Source organism: Myotis myotis, unplaced genomic scaffold (genome assembly GCF_014108235.1).
Source record: "Myotis myotis isolate mMyoMyo1 unplaced genomic scaffold, mMyoMyo1.p scaffold_m19_p_3, whole genome shotgun sequence".
NCBI classification, from domain to species: Eukaryota; Metazoa; Chordata; class Mammalia; order Chiroptera; family Vespertilionidae; genus Myotis; species Myotis myotis.
This window is the reverse complement of record NW_023416335.1, coordinates 107,000,409-107,017,381: the sequence shown is the minus strand read 5'-3', so window position 1 is coordinate 107,017,381 and position 16,973 is coordinate 107,000,409. Positions and strand designations below refer to the sequence as shown.

Sequence of the window (16,973 nt, the reverse complement as noted above, 5' to 3'; positions counted from 1 at the left end):
CTTCTAGCTCACAGATGTGGTCCTCTGCTTCTCTTAGTCTACTGTTGATGCTTTCTATTGTGTTTTTTATTGTAGTGATATCATTTTTCATTTATTCTTGGTTCTTCTTCATTTCCTCTTAGTTCTTACACATATTGTTGAATTTGTCTTCCATTCTTTTCAGTGTCCTTATGATCATTGCTCTGAATTCTTTCTCTGACATATTCCTTGCCTCCATTTAGTTTACTTCCTTTTCTGGTGATTCCTCCTTTTCTTTCATATGTGGGCTGTTTCTTTGTCTCCCCATGTTTGCTCCTCTCAGGGTGTCTGTTTATGTAGCTCTCTCTCTCCTGCATTGACTTAAAGTCACAAAATACAACACAACAAGGCACAATGCACAGGGCACCAAACATAAATGTATTTACAATACTAATAACCTCAAATAAAGGTGACCACCAGAGAAAAGCAAATTAGGTGAGAGAAAAGAATGCAAAAGTGATATTGAGAAAAGGAAAAGATGTAAGAGAGAAAATAAAGTGAAGAAAAAAGACAGGGAAAAATATGTGTATATGCGGAGAAAAATGCCAAAAAAAACAACAACTGCCAAAAACCAACCAAAAAATGCAAACAACAAGCACCCAGAGATGAATGCAAACTACAAACAACAACTAATCAAAAAAATGCAAACAACAAACACCCAAACAACAAACACCCAGATGAATCTGAGGAGGAGGCAAAGCTCTCTCTGGGTGATCTCTGACCTTTCCATCCATGTATTGCCTCACCAGCTGTGTTTAATTTGCCAATTCCAGGTGGATGTTATTCGATTCAGCTGTTTCTTCTATCTGCTCTGTAAGAAGGCACAGGACCCTTCTGCGTATTTGGTATTTGGCACCACTTTGTCTCCCCCTGGACAAACTTTGTAAGCGCCCACAGCCAGGGAGGCTGGAGTCTTGGTGTTCATGGGTTTGCCGCTGAGGCAGCTGGCCCCTGGGCATTGTGGCTGTAGGGTTCCAGAAGTTATCCAAGGTCTCCCTGGTTGAAGTTAAGGCTTGGCTTCTGATCACAGCTGCTCTTCCCTTCAAGATGGTGTGGTCTCTGTAGTAGAGCTGGCCACTTTAGGAGAGATTTCAGTAGTAGTAGAGGCTTCCTGGCCAGGGTAGCCTGGTCCGCCAGTCCCCAACAGTCCTGTAGAATATAGCTGTCCATCACTCACAAATACAGACACTCTCCACACATCCATGCACTCTCCTTTTGCTCTCTCACTCACATACTATCTTGCAGCCTGTTGTCCCATTGGCCATCATCTTGGACCCTCCTATTTTTTTTATTTATTTTAAAACAGCAACTAGGACATCAAAGGGGGAGCTTTCAGGTAAAGTGGTAGTGGAGAGGGTCAGTTGGAATTTGTTGACAGATTGAGAAGGTGAGATATTTGTGAGAAATGATCTCATGTAGTCACATCAGCTCAAACCATGTTGGCCCTTTGGGAACTTTGATAAATAAGCTTTTGGATCCTAGAGTTTGAGGAACATGGTGATTAACTCCAATGAGAGGAATAAACTTAAATAGATCAGGGAAGACATTGTTAAAATAATCATGCTTGAAAGAATCAGAGGTCAACCTGGCTCTGAAGAGGCAGCTCTCCTCACTGAACTAGTATCTTTCTTTTGTTTTGTTTTGTTAATCCTCAACCAAGGACATTTTTTTGCATTGATTTTTAGAGAGAATGGAGAATGGAAGGGAGGGTGGAGAGAGAGAGAGAGAGAGAGAGAGAGAGAGAGAGAGAGAGAGAGAGAGAGAGAGAGAGAAGAGATATACATTGATTGGTTGCCTCCCACACTCACCTCAACTGGTTGCAGACTGAACCTGCAACCCAAGTATATGCTCTTAACTGGGAATAAAACATGAGACCCTTTGGTGTTTGGGCCAGTGCTCTAACTGCTTAGCAATTCCAGCCAGGGTTGAACCAGTATCTTTGCTGGGGTCCTTTTCTGGGGTGAGCTCAGCTAGCTGGGCCACAGTGTTAGGTAGAATAGATAGCTGCTAGGCACAGAAAGGAGGAAAGGGAGCATAAAGAAGTCAGCTGCCTTAGGACTTGGCAAACAAGATGACCAGATGTAGGTACAAACATTCCAAGATAAACCACAACAAAGTAAAATGGGACTTTGAAACCTAACCTAGTCTGCTATCCAAGATATCTGGCATGGGAGTTTTGAAACCTATAGGGGGAAGGGTATTAAACCCCTTGAGCCCCCACTGGGAGAGGTGTTCAGTCTAGCTGAGTTGCCCTCTTGTGCTTTATGCCAAGAGTATTCTTAATAAATTTGCTTGCTTTGCTTCTTTAATACATTTGCTTGCTTTGTCTCAATGCTACTTTCTGTCATTCACCTGAATTCCTTTTGAGAGATTGACATGAGCTGAGGAGGGAGAGCTTCCCCCCTCCCCTCCCACTGCCCTGACTGAGGGGGTTCTCTGGTAACAATTGCGCATGGCTGTTGTTCCCTAGGGTGACTTTTGCTGTTTGTGCCTGAGTGTATCCTCGAAAAAGACATCAGTGACCCCTGTCCTGGGCTGCATGTGAATACAGATACTCATTTACAGGATTGTCAGGTTGTCACATTTGATGAATTCTAGATTTGAATAGGAAAAACAGTAACAAAACACCCACATCAAACCAACATGCAACAGCCAGAGCTGAGAAAGAAAGTAGGCCACATGACTGGATCTGTCTTTTTCTCCTCAGCAAAAAAAGCAGAAGTCACATGAATTCAAACTTGTAAAAAGGCTGTGTCCTCCACAATGCCTGCCCCATTGAAAGCCTTGCTGTCCTTGCTGAATTACTCAGTCTACAAAGTCAGATATAGGCCGAAACCAGTTTGGCTCACTGGATAGAGCGTCGGCATGCGGACTGAAGGGTCCCAGGTTCGATTCTGGTCAAGGGAGTGTACCTGGGTTGCGGGCACATCCCCAGTAGGAGATGTGTGGGAGGCAGCTGGTCGATGTTTCTCTCTCATCAATGTTTCTAGCTCTCTATCTCTCTCCCTTCCTCTCTGTGGAAAATCAATAAATATATTTTAAAAAAGTCAGATATAGGTGACCAAGGTCACCCTGAAGTAGTGCAGGGACATCTGGTATTAAGTTTATCAGAAGTCCTGCAGTCCTGCAGCTGCCTAGCAGTTGCTGGGTAGGATCTGTCCCCAGGATTCTTATGTGGCCTCAAGAAAAACTGAAGGAACATAAGTAGAGAGCCACAGTATTGGAAAAGGCTGTTCATCTGTTAGTCTTGTTTTCTGAAGCTCATACACTTCTTCATTTTTTAAAATGCTGTAAATATTTCTTTGATATTGGCCTTCCATTGCCTAATTAAAATAAGTACAGCGTGTAAGTGACTGTAACATATAACAAAGTCTGTCCTTTGGGCAAGTTGGATTTCCAGACTTTGTCAGATGTTTCCCATGGAGGGTGAGTCACCCCCAGGATTACTCTTTCATATACCCCAGAGGGTAACATTTGTATGTAAAAGAGGGAACATACAAAAATGGGTAGACTTTTCCACAAAAATACATATCAGGTCTGAGCACTTTGGAACAAACAGCTCTTGTGTTTGAAAGAGCAAGAACAAGGAAGAGAAAATTCTTGGGGACAAAGGCTGAAGAAGCTGACATATTTTTCAGAATGTGGCAAAAGTATGAAGCAAAATATTAAAGCAGCTCTTTGTTATGTTAAGACAAATAAATGTGCCCTTTACCTTTCAAGAAAGGAGATTAGAAAAAATGCAGGCAAGAAATTGTAACCCTCATCTTCCATATGATCCTGAGTACATGACCTAAATCTGGTATATTTTATTTTCTCAATATCTAAATATAAGTAACTTTATGAATTCTCTATCTACCCTAGCAGCCTCGGGACAATTAAGAAATTCAGATCATGATACAGAAAGATGGCTTTCAATGGGAAGGCAAATTGCAAGACAGTGTGAGAGTGAGAGAATGAAAGGAGAGTGTGTGGACGCACCGAGAGTGTAAATTTGTGGGTGAGCGATAGCTATACTCCAGGGGACTGTTGGAGACTGCCGGATCAGGCTCCCTCAACCGGACAGCCTCCACTGCTGCTGAAATCTCTCCAGGAGCTGCCAGCTCAGCTGCGGAGACAACACCATCTTGAGTGGCTGTTATCAGAAGCGTATACATCCAGAGACACTGCAACCATGGCACCCAGGGACCAGCTAAGAACCCAGGAACACCGGATCTCAAGCAGGACATGGACTCAGATGAGCCCTGCTCCTCCTTACAGAAAGGTCAGATTTTGCCTAGATAAAGGTGCGGTTTGTAATTCAGGTTGAAGAGAGGAGCGAGAGAGTTGGAAGTCTGTGCCCCACAAAGTTTGCAGCCAGTTGGGGCCAGTGTGATCCGCGAGTGTGGAAGGGGACCCACAGGGCTGCTGGCAGAAGGGAACTCTAAAAAAAATCAGCCCATAGCTGGACTGGGTGCAAAAAGGCAGCCTCAGATTTTGCCAGTGTGCCAGCTGCTTAGTGCCAGGGGAGAGAGAACGTGAGGAAGAGACATTGGAAGAATTGTGCACAGAGCTGGATGGTGGAGGTTGGGAGCTCCTGCACTTACTCTGGCTCCTTTTTTTCTTTTTTTCTTTTTAAATCCGTGCTTTTGATTGTTAAATGCAATACATAGGATTGCCCAATTGGGGTCACTCACAGAGACTGCAGGGGAAAGTTGTTTTTGTGAAACCTGTGAATCAGAGCGGGGAGTAACAATCAAGGAACCAGCTCTGGGGTAGCCAATTCTCCCAAACCAGTATTAAGTGAGATAGGGAAAACAAAACGTAAATACTGGCTAGAGAGGAATTATAGCCCTGGAGGTCAATCCAGAAACACTGCCACCCAGGGGCTGAACCACAAATTGACTCTTCTGTAAAGACAAATAAAGGCAGTCTGGGAAACAAAGAAATACTGCCTGCTTTAAAATCAGGACTGTGGTTTCAACATGAAGGAGCAGTGTATCGTAGGGAACTTCAATACTCTCCTGAATACCTGACAGGACAAAGTTGTGCCAAACAGAAGGTAGAGGAAATGAATGACCTCCACTATTGCACATTTTTATTTTTTTTCACCTTTTACATAAGAAACTAATTTTTTTCTTTTTTCCTCACTTGATTTTACCCTTTTAATTATTACATTTTTATTTTTAATCAGGATTATTACTACAACTATTTTATCTTTTTTTTAAGTGTCATTTTATTTTCTCTTTATTTTATTTTGGGATTAATGTTCTACATTCTATTTTCATCTTTCCTTTAGCATCATTTTACTCTATCTCAACTTTACCTTTATGCCAACACTCTCTTCCTCACTTTTCCCCTTTAGTTGTCCTGTTTTTCTTACCATATTCCTGCTTTAGATTCTCCCTATTCCTTCTTTTTACCCCCTGTTAAAATTTTACCCTGATTATATATCTGATTTCAAAACCCCTGCTCTAAGTCCATACACACCTCTCTCTTCTCTTTCTTCACTATCCAAATTTTTTCTCTCTGTTGTTTTGTTGTTGTTTGCTTAATTGTTGATTATATTGAGTTTTTTAATGCTTGTTTGTGAGTTTGTTTCACTTTTTCTTTTTGTTTTGTTGTTGGTGGTTTTTTTGGTTATTTTTTGCTTCTGTTTTCCCTTGCCACACTTGATATTAGTTGTTGTTTGTAGTTTGCATTGATCTCTAGGTATCTGTTGCTGGCATTTGTTGGGATTAGTGGTTGTTCTATTGGAGTTTTCTCAGCATATAAATAGTTTCTTCCACTCTTCTATTTCATTCTCTTTCTTTTCTCTCTTACTTTTTTTTTCCTTTTCCCAACTTCATTTTGCACTCCTTTTCTCCCCCTGTTTTCATTTTCTCTTCTTTCTTTCTTTCTTTCTTTCTTTCTTCTTTCTTCTTTCTTTCTTTCTTTCTTTCTTTCTTTCTTTCTTTCTTTCTTTTCTTTATTTCTTTCATTTCTTTTTTTTATCTTTAATTTCATTATTGGTTAAGGTATTAAAAATGTGTCCTCATCCACCCATTAACCCCAACTTCCTTCCCCCCCTCCCCACACACTCATGCTCTCATCCCCCTGTTGTCCGTGTCCATTGGTTTGGCTTATATGCATGCATACAAGTCTTTTAGTTGATCTCTTCCCCTTACCCCCACCCTTCCCTACTTTCCCTCTGGGGATTGATAGTCTGATCGCTGTTTCTCTGTCTTTGGATCTGTCCCTGTTCATCAGTCTATGTTGTTCTCTATATTCCACAAATGAGTGAGATCATGTGGTATTTATCTTTCTCTGACTGGCTTATTTCACTTAGCATAATGCTCTCCAATTCCATCCATGCTGTTGCAAATGGCAAGAGTTCCTTCTTTTTTACCGTAGCATAGTATTCCATTGCATAGATGTACCACAGTTTTTTAATCCACTCATCTGTTGATGGGTACTTAGGCTGTTTCCAAATCTTAGCTATGGTGAATTGAGCTGCTATGAACATAGGGGTGCTTATATCCTTTCTGATTGGTGTTTCTGGCTTTTTGGGGTATATTCCTAGAAGTGGGAACACTGGGTCGAATGGAAGTTCTATTTTTAGTTTTTTGAGGAAACACCATACTGTTCTCCACACTGTTCTCCACAGTGGCTACACCAGTTTGCATTCCCACCAGCAGTGCAGAAGGGTTCCTTTTTCTCCACATCCTCTCCAACACTTGTTGTTTGTTGATTTGTTGATGATAGCCATTCTGACAGGTGTGAGATGATACCACATTGTCGTTTTGATTTGTATCTCATGTATAATTAGTGACTTTGAGCATGTTTTCATATGTCTTTCGGCCTTCTGTATGTCCTCTTTCAAAAAGTGTCTATCTAGGTCCATTGCCCATTTTTTGATTGGATTGTTTATCTTCCTATTGTTAAGTTTCATGAGTTCCCTGTAAATGATGCAGATTGAACACTTATCGGTGATATCATTGGCAAATATGTTCTCCCATGCAGTGGGCCTTCTTGTTGTTTTGTTGATAGTTTTCTTTGCTGTGCAAAAGCTTTTTATTTTGATGTAGTCCCATTTGTTTATTTTCTCTTTAGTTTCCATTGCCCTAGGAGCAATATCAGAGAAGAAATTCCTGATATGTTTCAGCATATGTTTGCGATTTCGCTGCCTGTTGATTCCTCTAGTATTTTTATGGTTTCATGTCTTATGTTTAAGTCTTTTATCCATTTGGAGATTAATATTGTGCATGGTGTGAGTTGGTGGTCTAGTTTCATTTTTTTGCATTTATCTGTCCAATTTTCCCAACACCATTTATTGAAGACACTGTCTTGACTCCATTGTATGTTCTTGCCTCCTTTGTCAAATATTAATTGGCTATAGTGGTTTGGGTCGATTTCTGGGTTCTCTATTCTATTCCATTGATCTATATGTCTGTTCTTGTGCCAGGACCAAGCTGTTTTAAGAACAGTGACTTTGTAATACAGTTTGATATCTGGTATTGAGATCTCACCTACTTTGTTCTTCTTTCTCAGGATTGCTGCAGCTATTCGAGGTCTTTTTTTATTCCAGATGAATTTTTGGAACATTCGTTCTAGATCTGAGAAATATGCTGTTGGTAATTTAATGGGGATTGCATTGAATCTATAGATTGCTTTGGGTAGTATGGACATTTTGATGATGTTGATTCTACCAACCCATGAACACGATATGTTCTTCCATCTGTTTATGCCTTCCTCTATTTCCTTTTTCAGTGTCCTCTAGTTTTTCGCATATAAATCTTTTACCTCCTTAGTTAAGTTTATTCCTAAGTATCTTAATTTTTTGGTGTGATGGTAAATGGGATTGCTTTTTTAGTGTCACTTTCTGTAAGTTCACTATTGGTGTAAAGAAATGCTATAGATTTCTTGGCATTAAATTTGTATCATGCTGCATTGCTGAAATCATTTAAGTCTAATAATTTTTTGATGGAGTCTTTAGGGTTCTCTATGTACAGTATCATGTCACCTACGAATTTGGGCAGTTTTACTTCTTCTTTTCCAATTTGGATACCTTTTTATTTCTCTTCTTGTAGGATTGCAATGGCTAGTCCTTCTAGTACTATGTTGAACAGGAGTGGTGAGAGGGGGCATCCCTGTCTTGTTCCTGTTCTTAGGGGAAATGGTTTTACTTTTTGCCCATTGATTATGTTGGCTGTGGGTTTGTCATATATGGCTTTCATTGTGTTGAGGTATGATCCTTCTATTCCTACCTTGATGAGAGTTTTTATCAAATGTTGGATTTTTTTCAAATGCTTTTTCTGCATCAATTGATATGACTATGTGTTTTTTATCTCTCAATTAGTTAATGTGATGTATTATGTTTATTGATTTGCAGATATTGTACCATCCTTGCATCCCTGGGATAAATCCTACTTGGTCATGGTGTATGATCTTTCTGATGTACTTCTGGATCCAATTTGCTAAGATTTTGTTGAGGATTTTGGCATCTATGATCATGAGGGATATTGGCCTGTAATTCTCTTTCATTGTGTTGTCTTTATCTGGTTTTGGTATTAAGGTGATGCTGGTTTCAAAAAGAATGAGCTTGGAAGTGTTCCTTTCCCTTGAATTTTTTGGAATAGTCTGAGGAGGATAGGTTTTATTTCTTCCTTGAATGTTTGGTAAAACTCCCCTGTGAAGTCGTCTGGCCCCAGGCTTTTGTTTGGTGGGAGCTTTTTGATGACTGCTTCAATTTCTTTCATAGTTATTGGCCTATTGAGATTTTTAGATTGTTCCTGATTAAGTTTTGGAAGGTTGTATTTTTCTAGGCATATGTCCATTTCCTCCAGGTTGTCTAGTTTCTTGGAGTAGAGTTGTTCATAGTATTTTTTAACAATCCTTTGTGTTTCTGTGGGGTCTGTCGTTATTTCTCCTCTTTTATTTCTGATTCTGTTTATTTGGCTCATTTCTCTTTGTTTCTTAGTGAGCCTGGCTAGAGGTTCATCAATCTTGTTGATCCCTTCAAAGAAACAGCTCTTGGTTTTGTTGTACTTTTGTATTTTTTTTGTCTCTATGGTTCTTCCTTTCTTTCTTTTCTTTTCTTTCTTTCTTTCTTTCTTTCTTTCTTTCTTTCTTTCTTTCTTTCTCTCTCTCTTTCTTTCTTATCCCCTAATTCTCTTTTCTCTGGTGGTCATCTTTATTTGGGGTTATTAGTATTGTGAATACATTTGTGTTCAGTGCCTTGTGTGTTGTGCAATGTTGTGTTGTATTTTGTGCCTTTAAATCAACGTGGAGAAGGGAGATCATGGGAAGACAAAGAAACACCTGGAATATGAAAGAAAAATAGGCATCACCAGAAAAGGAAGTAAACGAAATGGAGGCAAGCAACCGGTCAGAGAAAGAAATCAGAGAAATGGTCATAAGGTGGATGAAAAGAATGGAAGAAAATGTCAACCATATGTGTAAGAACCAAGAGGAAATGAAGAAGAACCAAGAATAAATATGAAAAATGACATCACTGCTATAAAGAACTCAACAGGAAGCATCAACAGTAGACTAGAAGAAGCAGAGGACCACATCAGTGAGCTAGAGGACAAGGTAGGAAAAAATACCCTAGCAGAACAGCTTCTAGAAAAAAAATTAAAAAACAGGAGGAGAGCCTAAGAGAATTTTGGGACAACACGAATTGAAACAACATCCGCATAATCGTGGTGCCAGAAGGAGAGAAAACTGAGCAAGGAATAGAAAACCTGTTTGAAAAAATAGTAACAGAAAATTTCCCTGATATAGGGAAGAAAAAACTCACAGAAATCCAAGAAGCTCACAGAGTCCCAAACAAAATGAACCCCAAAAGACCAATGCCAAGGCACATTATAATTAAATTGACAAACACTAATGACAAAGTAAGAATCTTACAAGCAGCCAGAGAGAGACAGAAAGTTACCTACAAAGGAGCCCCCACCAGACTAGCAACTGATTTCTCAACAGAAACACATCAGGCAAGAAGGGAATGGAATGAAATATACAAAGTGATGCAAAGCAAGGGTCTGAATCCAAGAATACTGTACCCAGCAAGGCTATTAATCAAAATAGAGGGTGAAATCAGGTGCTTCACAGACAAAAAAGGAATAAGGGAGTTTATTACCACCAAACCAGCAATGCAAGAAATGCAAAAGGGTCTGCTATAAAAAGAAAAAAATAGGAAACAAAGAAAGAACACAGGGGTAAAGAATAAAAATGGCGACAAACAAGTATCTATCTATTATAACTTTAATTGTAAATGGATTAAATGCCCCAATCAAAAGACATTGGGTAACTGAGTGGATAAGAAAACATGACCCATATATCTGCTGTCTACAGGAAACCCACCTCAGAAAAAAAGGCGCACACAGACTGATGGTGAAGGGATGGAAAAAGGCTGTTTAGGCAAATGAAAATGAAAAAAAGCTGGGGTAGCAATACTTATATCTGACAAATTAGATCTCAAAGTGAAGGACATAAAAAGAAATAAGGAGGCCACTTCATAATACTAAAAGGAGCAATCCAACAAGAAGAAAAAACTCTAGTAAACATATACACACCCAATATAGGAGCACCAAATACATAAAAAAAAAAACTTCTGGAGGATATCAAGGGAGAGATTGACAGTAATACAATCATAGTAGGGGACTTTAATACCCCATTATCACCATTGGACAAATCCTCTAAATAAAAAATCAGCAAAGAAACATCAATCCTAAATGACTCACTAGATCATATTGAATTAATTGACATCTTCAGAACATTTCACCCCAAAGCCACAGAATATACATTCTTCTCAAGTGCACATGAGTCATTTTCAAAGATAGACCATATATTTGGTCACAAGCAAAGTCTCTTAAAATTCAAGAAGATATAAATCATATCCATCATCTTCTCAGATCACAATGGCATCAAACTGGAAATCAACTACAATAAAAGCAATCCCAAAAAATCAAACATATGGAGACTAAATAGCATGCTATTAAACAATGACTGGGTTATCAGGGAGATCAAAGAAAAAAGAAAAAACATCATGGCAAAAAACGACAATGAAAACACTACAATCCAAAACCTATGGGACACAGTGAAACAGTCTTGAGAGGGAAGTTCATAGTTCTACAATCCTACTTCAAAAAACAAGAAACAATGGTAATAAATTACCTAAACCTACAACTCAAAGAGTTAGAAAGAGAACAACAAGAAAAACTCAGTGTAAGCAGAAGGCAGGAAATAATAAAGATTAGAGCAGTGATAAAAAACATAGAGACCAAAAAAACCCCCAAAAAACAAACAAACAAAAAAAAACAATAAAAAAGATCAACAAAACCAAGAGCTGGTTCTTTGAAAGGATAAACAAGATTGATGAACCTCTAGCCAGGCTCACCAAGAAGCAAAGAGAGAGGAACCAAATAAACAAAATCAGAAATTATAGAAGAGAAATAACAACAGACCCCACAAAAATACAAAGGATTGTTAAAAAAAACTATGAACAACTGTACTCCAACAAACTAGACAACATGGAGGAAATGGACATATTCCTAGAAAAATACAACCTTCCAAAACTTAATCTGGAAGAATCTAAAAAATCTAAATAGCCCAATAACTATGAAAGAAATTGAAGCAGTAATCAAAAAGCTTCCAGCAAACAAAAGCCTGGGGCCAGACGACTTCACAGGGGAGTTTTACCAAACATTCAAGGAAGAAATAAAACCTATCCTCCTCAGACTATTCCAAAAAATTCACGAGGAAGAAACACTTCCAAGCTTATTCTTTGAAACCAGCATCACCCTAATACCAAAACCAGATAAAGACAACACAATGAAAAAGAATTATAGGCAAATATTCCTCAAGAACATAGATGCCAAAATCCTCAACAAAATCCTAGAAAATCGGATCTAGCAGTACATCAGAAGCATCATATACCGTGACCAAGTAGGATTTATCCCAGGGATGCAAGGATGGTACAATATCTGCAAATCAATAAATGTGATACATCACATAAACAAATTGAGAGATAAAAACCACATAATCATATCAATTGATGCAGAAAAAGCATTTGAAAAAATCCAACACCCTTTCTTGTTAAAAACTCTCATCAAGGCAGGAATAGAAGGATCATACCTCAACATAATAAAAGCCATATATGACAAACCCACAGCCAACATCATAATCAATGGGCAAAAAGTAAAACAATTTCCCCTAAGAACAGGAACAAGACAGGGATGCCCACTCTCACCACTCCTGTTTGACATAGTACTGGCAGTATTAACCATTGTGATTAGACAAGAAGAAAAAATAAAAGGCATTCAAATTGGAAAAGAAAAAATAAAACTGTCCTTATTCGCAGACAACATGATATTGTACATTAAAAACCCTAAAGGCTCCATCAAAACATTATGAGACCTAATAAATGAATTTTAATGTAGCAGGACAAAATTAACGCCAAAAAATCTATGGCATTTCTATACACCAATAGTGAACTTACAGAAAGAGAGACTAAAAAAACAATCCCATTTATCATTGCACCAAAAAAAATTTAAGATACCTAGGAATAAACTTAACTAAAGAGGTAAGAGACCTCTACTCAGGAAACTACAGGACATTGAAAAAAGAGATAGAGGAAGACATAAACAGATGGAAGAACATATCGTGTTCATGGATTGGTAGAATCAACATCATTAAAATGTCCATACTACCCAAACCAATCTATAGATTCAATGCACTCCCCATTAAAATACCAATGGCATATTTCACCAACCTAGAACAAACTCTCCAAAAATTCATCTGGAATAAAAGAAGACCCCGAATAGCTGCAGTTATACTGAGAAAGAACAACAAAGTAGGTGGGACCTCAATACCAGATATCAAGCTGTATTACAAAGCCACTGTTCTCAAAACTGCCTGGTACTGGCACAAGAACAGACATATAGATCAATGGAATAGATAGAAAACCCAGAAATTGACCCAAACCACTATGCTCAATTAGTATTTGACAATGGAGGCAAGAACATACAATGGAGTCAAGACAGTGTCTTCAATAAATGGTGTTGGGAAATTGGACAGATACATGCAAAAAAATGAAACTTGACCTCCAACTTACACCATACACAAAAGTAAACTCAAAATGGATAAAAGACTTAAATGTAAGACAGCAAACCATAAAAATACTAGAGGAATCCAAAGGCAACAAAATCTCAGACATATGCTGAAGCAATTTTCTTCACTGATACAGCTCCTAGTGCATTGGAAACTAAAGAGAAAATAAACAAATGGGACTACATGAAAATAAAAAGCTTCTGCACAGCAAAAGAAACCATCAACAAAACAACGAGAAATCCCACTGTGTGGGAAAACATATTTGCCAATCTCATATCTGATAAGGGCCTAATCTCCAAAATTTATAGGGAACTCATACAACTTAACAAAAGGAAGATAAACAATCCAATCAAAAAATGGGCAATGGACCTAGATAGGCACTTTTCAGAAGAGGACATTCAGAAAGCCAAGAGACATATGAAACATGCTCAAAGTCACTAGTCATCTGAGAGATGCAAATCAAAACAACAATGAGGTACCATCTCCCCCTCAGAATGGCTATCATCAACAAATCAACAAATGACAAGTGCTGAAGAGGATACAGAGAAAAAGGAACCCTCCTTCACTGCTGGTGGGAATGCAGACTGGTGCAGCCGCTATGAAAGACAATATGGAGTTTCCTCAAAACGTTAAAAATGGAACTTCCATTTGACCCTGTGATCCCACTTCTAGGAATATATCCCAAGAAACCAGAAACACCAATCAGAAAGGATATATGCATCCCTATGTTAATAGCAGCACAATTTATCATAGCTAGGATTTGGAAACAGCCTAAGTGCCCATCAACAGATGAATGGATTAGAAAACTGTGGTACATCTACATGATGGAATACTATGCTGCTGTAAAAAAGAAGGAACTCTTACCATTTGCAATAGCATGGATGGAACTGGAGAGCATTATGCTAAATGAAATAAGCCAGTGAATGAAAGAAAAATACCACATGATCTCACTCATTTGTGGATAATAAAGACCATTATAAACTGATGAACAAAAATATATACAGAGGCAGAGCAGCATCAAACAGACTGTCAAGCTACAGCAGGAAGGCCGGGGGATGGTTGGGGGAGCGGTAAGAGAACAACCAAAGGACTTGTATGCAATGCATATAAGCATAACCAATGGACACAAGATACTGGGGGGTAGGGGCTCCCAGGGGAAGGTCAAGGGGGAAAATAAAAAGGAGACATATGTTTTTTAAAAAAATAAAATAAATAAATAAATAAAATAAAATAAAACAAAATATTTGCATTTTAAAACTGGTAAAAATACAATAGTTTAAATGCTCTTTATAAGTGAAGTAGCCAAACATATAAAGTATAAGTTCAGCAGCCAGAAATATAAAATAACTTTTTATATAAAGTAAATCTTATGAGCCAACATGAATTTACAATAATATTTTATTCTATACCTGTTTCCTTTGACCAGAATAAATGACTGATTTCACAATTTTAAAAAATAATAAAATAAAATAATGTAAATCTTAAAAAAGAAAGAAAAATTCAGATCACAATTCTATTCTCCCTCTACAAAGGAAGATGTTGAGGGCAGCCTCTCACAGGGAAGTATGAGGGAGGTTCTCCTTGGAGGCAGGACTGGTTGTCCTGTTACTGTCTGAAACCATCAGACTTGGGGAAGTGACCAAGGGCCTATGGCACAGCGGGAATAATCCTGCTTCTTCTTTATATTCTTACTAGAGGCCCAGTGCACGAAATTCATGCATTGAGGAGGGGGAGTTCCTCAGCCTGGCCTGCACCCTCTCGCAGTCCAGGACCCCTTGCTTCTTACCGCCTGCCTGCTCACTGCTCCTTACCACTGAGCTCCCTGCTCCTTAGCGCTGCCATGGAGGCAGGAGAGGCTCCCGCCACTGCCACTGTGCTCACCAGTCCTGAGCCCTATCTTTCTGTGTAGTTGTCTGTGGGCCAACTGCTCTCTTCCTTCTCACTTAGAGTGAGCAGCATGTGAGGGCAGAGTGCACTATCGTGGAATGCAGAGGGCCGCCCAGAGCTGAGGGGAGTGGCTGGGCCCACGGGGTGAGAGGGGGGCACAGAAGACACTATCTCACTCAATTGTGGGGCGGGCTGGCTGGCTCTCATCTGCCTGACCCCACGCAGGGAGGGACCGAGCAGGGTGTCTGCCTCTCCATTCTCCATCCTTCCATCTGTGACACCTGTCACCCTTGCCAGGCCTCCCCCAAAGTGAGTTCAGCTCAATCCCTGAATGTAAAATGGCACGGGGGGCCTCCATTCCAGTGCCCCCTGACCACCAGCAACAGGACCTCGTCAACTGTATCTGATCTCAGGACGTTGGACAGCTGTAGAACATAGATTTGTTTCAAGCAAAGTTGGGAATTGCAGACTTTCGTATGAGCCCCTATTCCAAAAGGTGGCAGTTTATTCACATTGTGGCAAAGACACCTTCAAGAGTAACATAAGTGGGTAAAGTCATGCCCAAACCGGCCATTTCCTCATTCAATCTCTCTGAGGTGCTTGGACAGAACCAAGTCTCAGCTCTTCACAGGATACTTCCAGGGTTTTTTTAAGCCTAAAGGACAGTAGTCTGTCTCCATTCTTGTTCTTTGGGATTTTTTCATCATCGGATAAAAGGATGCGTACATTGGGACAATCCTCTCAAGATACAATATTCCAGTTGCACCCATGTGAGGACGACTGTGCCCCTCAGAAGGAGGGAGCTGACAGATGGGTGACAGGTGGGGAGCAGGGAATTCTGAAAACCAAAGCGATGACAGAGATGCTAAGCCTTTCCTTCACGTGTCTGATACCCCTTTTCGGCGGCCTGCAGACCGGGTGTCTGCTGGACCTTTACCACTTGATGTCCTGGCAGGCTGCCCTGGGCCCTGCTATGCGTGTGTAGGGCCTCCTGGCCCAGGGGGAGTCGCCCCTCCCTCCCAGCCCACTCCTGGTACAACTCCTGCACATGGGCGCTGGTCTCCGGGGGCCACACTGGGATGGCAGATAGATGCCTTCCATCTGCCGTAGTAGTGCCCTGTCTGCACACCCGTCGTCTGCCTGGGTTTGGCCCTGCCACTTAGGCATGCCCGGCGCAGGCCAGGACCTCCACAAAGTGGCAGGGGAACTTGCCCCCTCTACAGCTTCTGGACCACTTCTGGATGTTCCGAAAGCCAAAAGCAGCCTCAAAGCGTAGCAGCACCTCTTCGTCACTTTCAAGGGTGACCTCCTGGAAGTCTTTGTTCCTCAGGATGCAGTAGGTGAGCACTCCCATGTCCTCACTGAGCAGCTCCTTGGCCATGTGTCTGAAGATGTGTGCCAGGTACCCGTTTAGAGCTGGCACCCTCATGGAGCCTCACCTCCTTCTCCTTCATGTCTCCAAACAGAGTGTCCACGGCGGTTGGGTCATTCGAGGCAAGGTCACTTTGCTCCATTATCTGGACAGTTTCACTCTGAGAAACTATGTAAAGCTGTGGGAACATCTTCTCAAAGGACCTCCAGTTTCTTGTCATAACCTGGGGCCACAATGATGAGGAAAATCTTGTCTGGGGACAGGTTCTGTTGTCCGGTGAAGTAGTCCTTCACCAGAGAGCCATTGATCTGCTGGGAAAACATTGCCGTTCAGAGGTGGGGGTGATGGGGTTGACCCAGCACACACTCTACATATCGGTCCCAGTCAGGGCAGGAGGAGGTCAGCATGGGTAGCCAGGGCTTTTCCTCACGGTGCTGGCAGTACTGACACAAAATTCCTTCTGACTCTCCAGGATGCTGAAGTCCGCAGCTATCTTCATGTCAAAGATAATGCCCCCCCAAGGCTTTTGAGGAAGCCTCAGAGTCTTCTGGATGCACCCAGTGACACTGAGGCTGAATTTAGCAGCAAAAAAGGTAGAGAGACTAAGGGCACATGGACACTGCCAGCA

At 40.5% G+C, this 16,973-nt stretch overlaps 1 pseudogene; it reads right to left on the bottom strand.

The window, feature by feature from the left end:
• Nucleotides 1–15,838: 15,838 nt before the first annotated feature.
• Nucleotides 15,839–16,931, bottom strand: LOC118650535 (annotated as a pseudogene).
• Between the last annotated feature and the right edge of the window lie 42 nt (nt 16,932–16,973).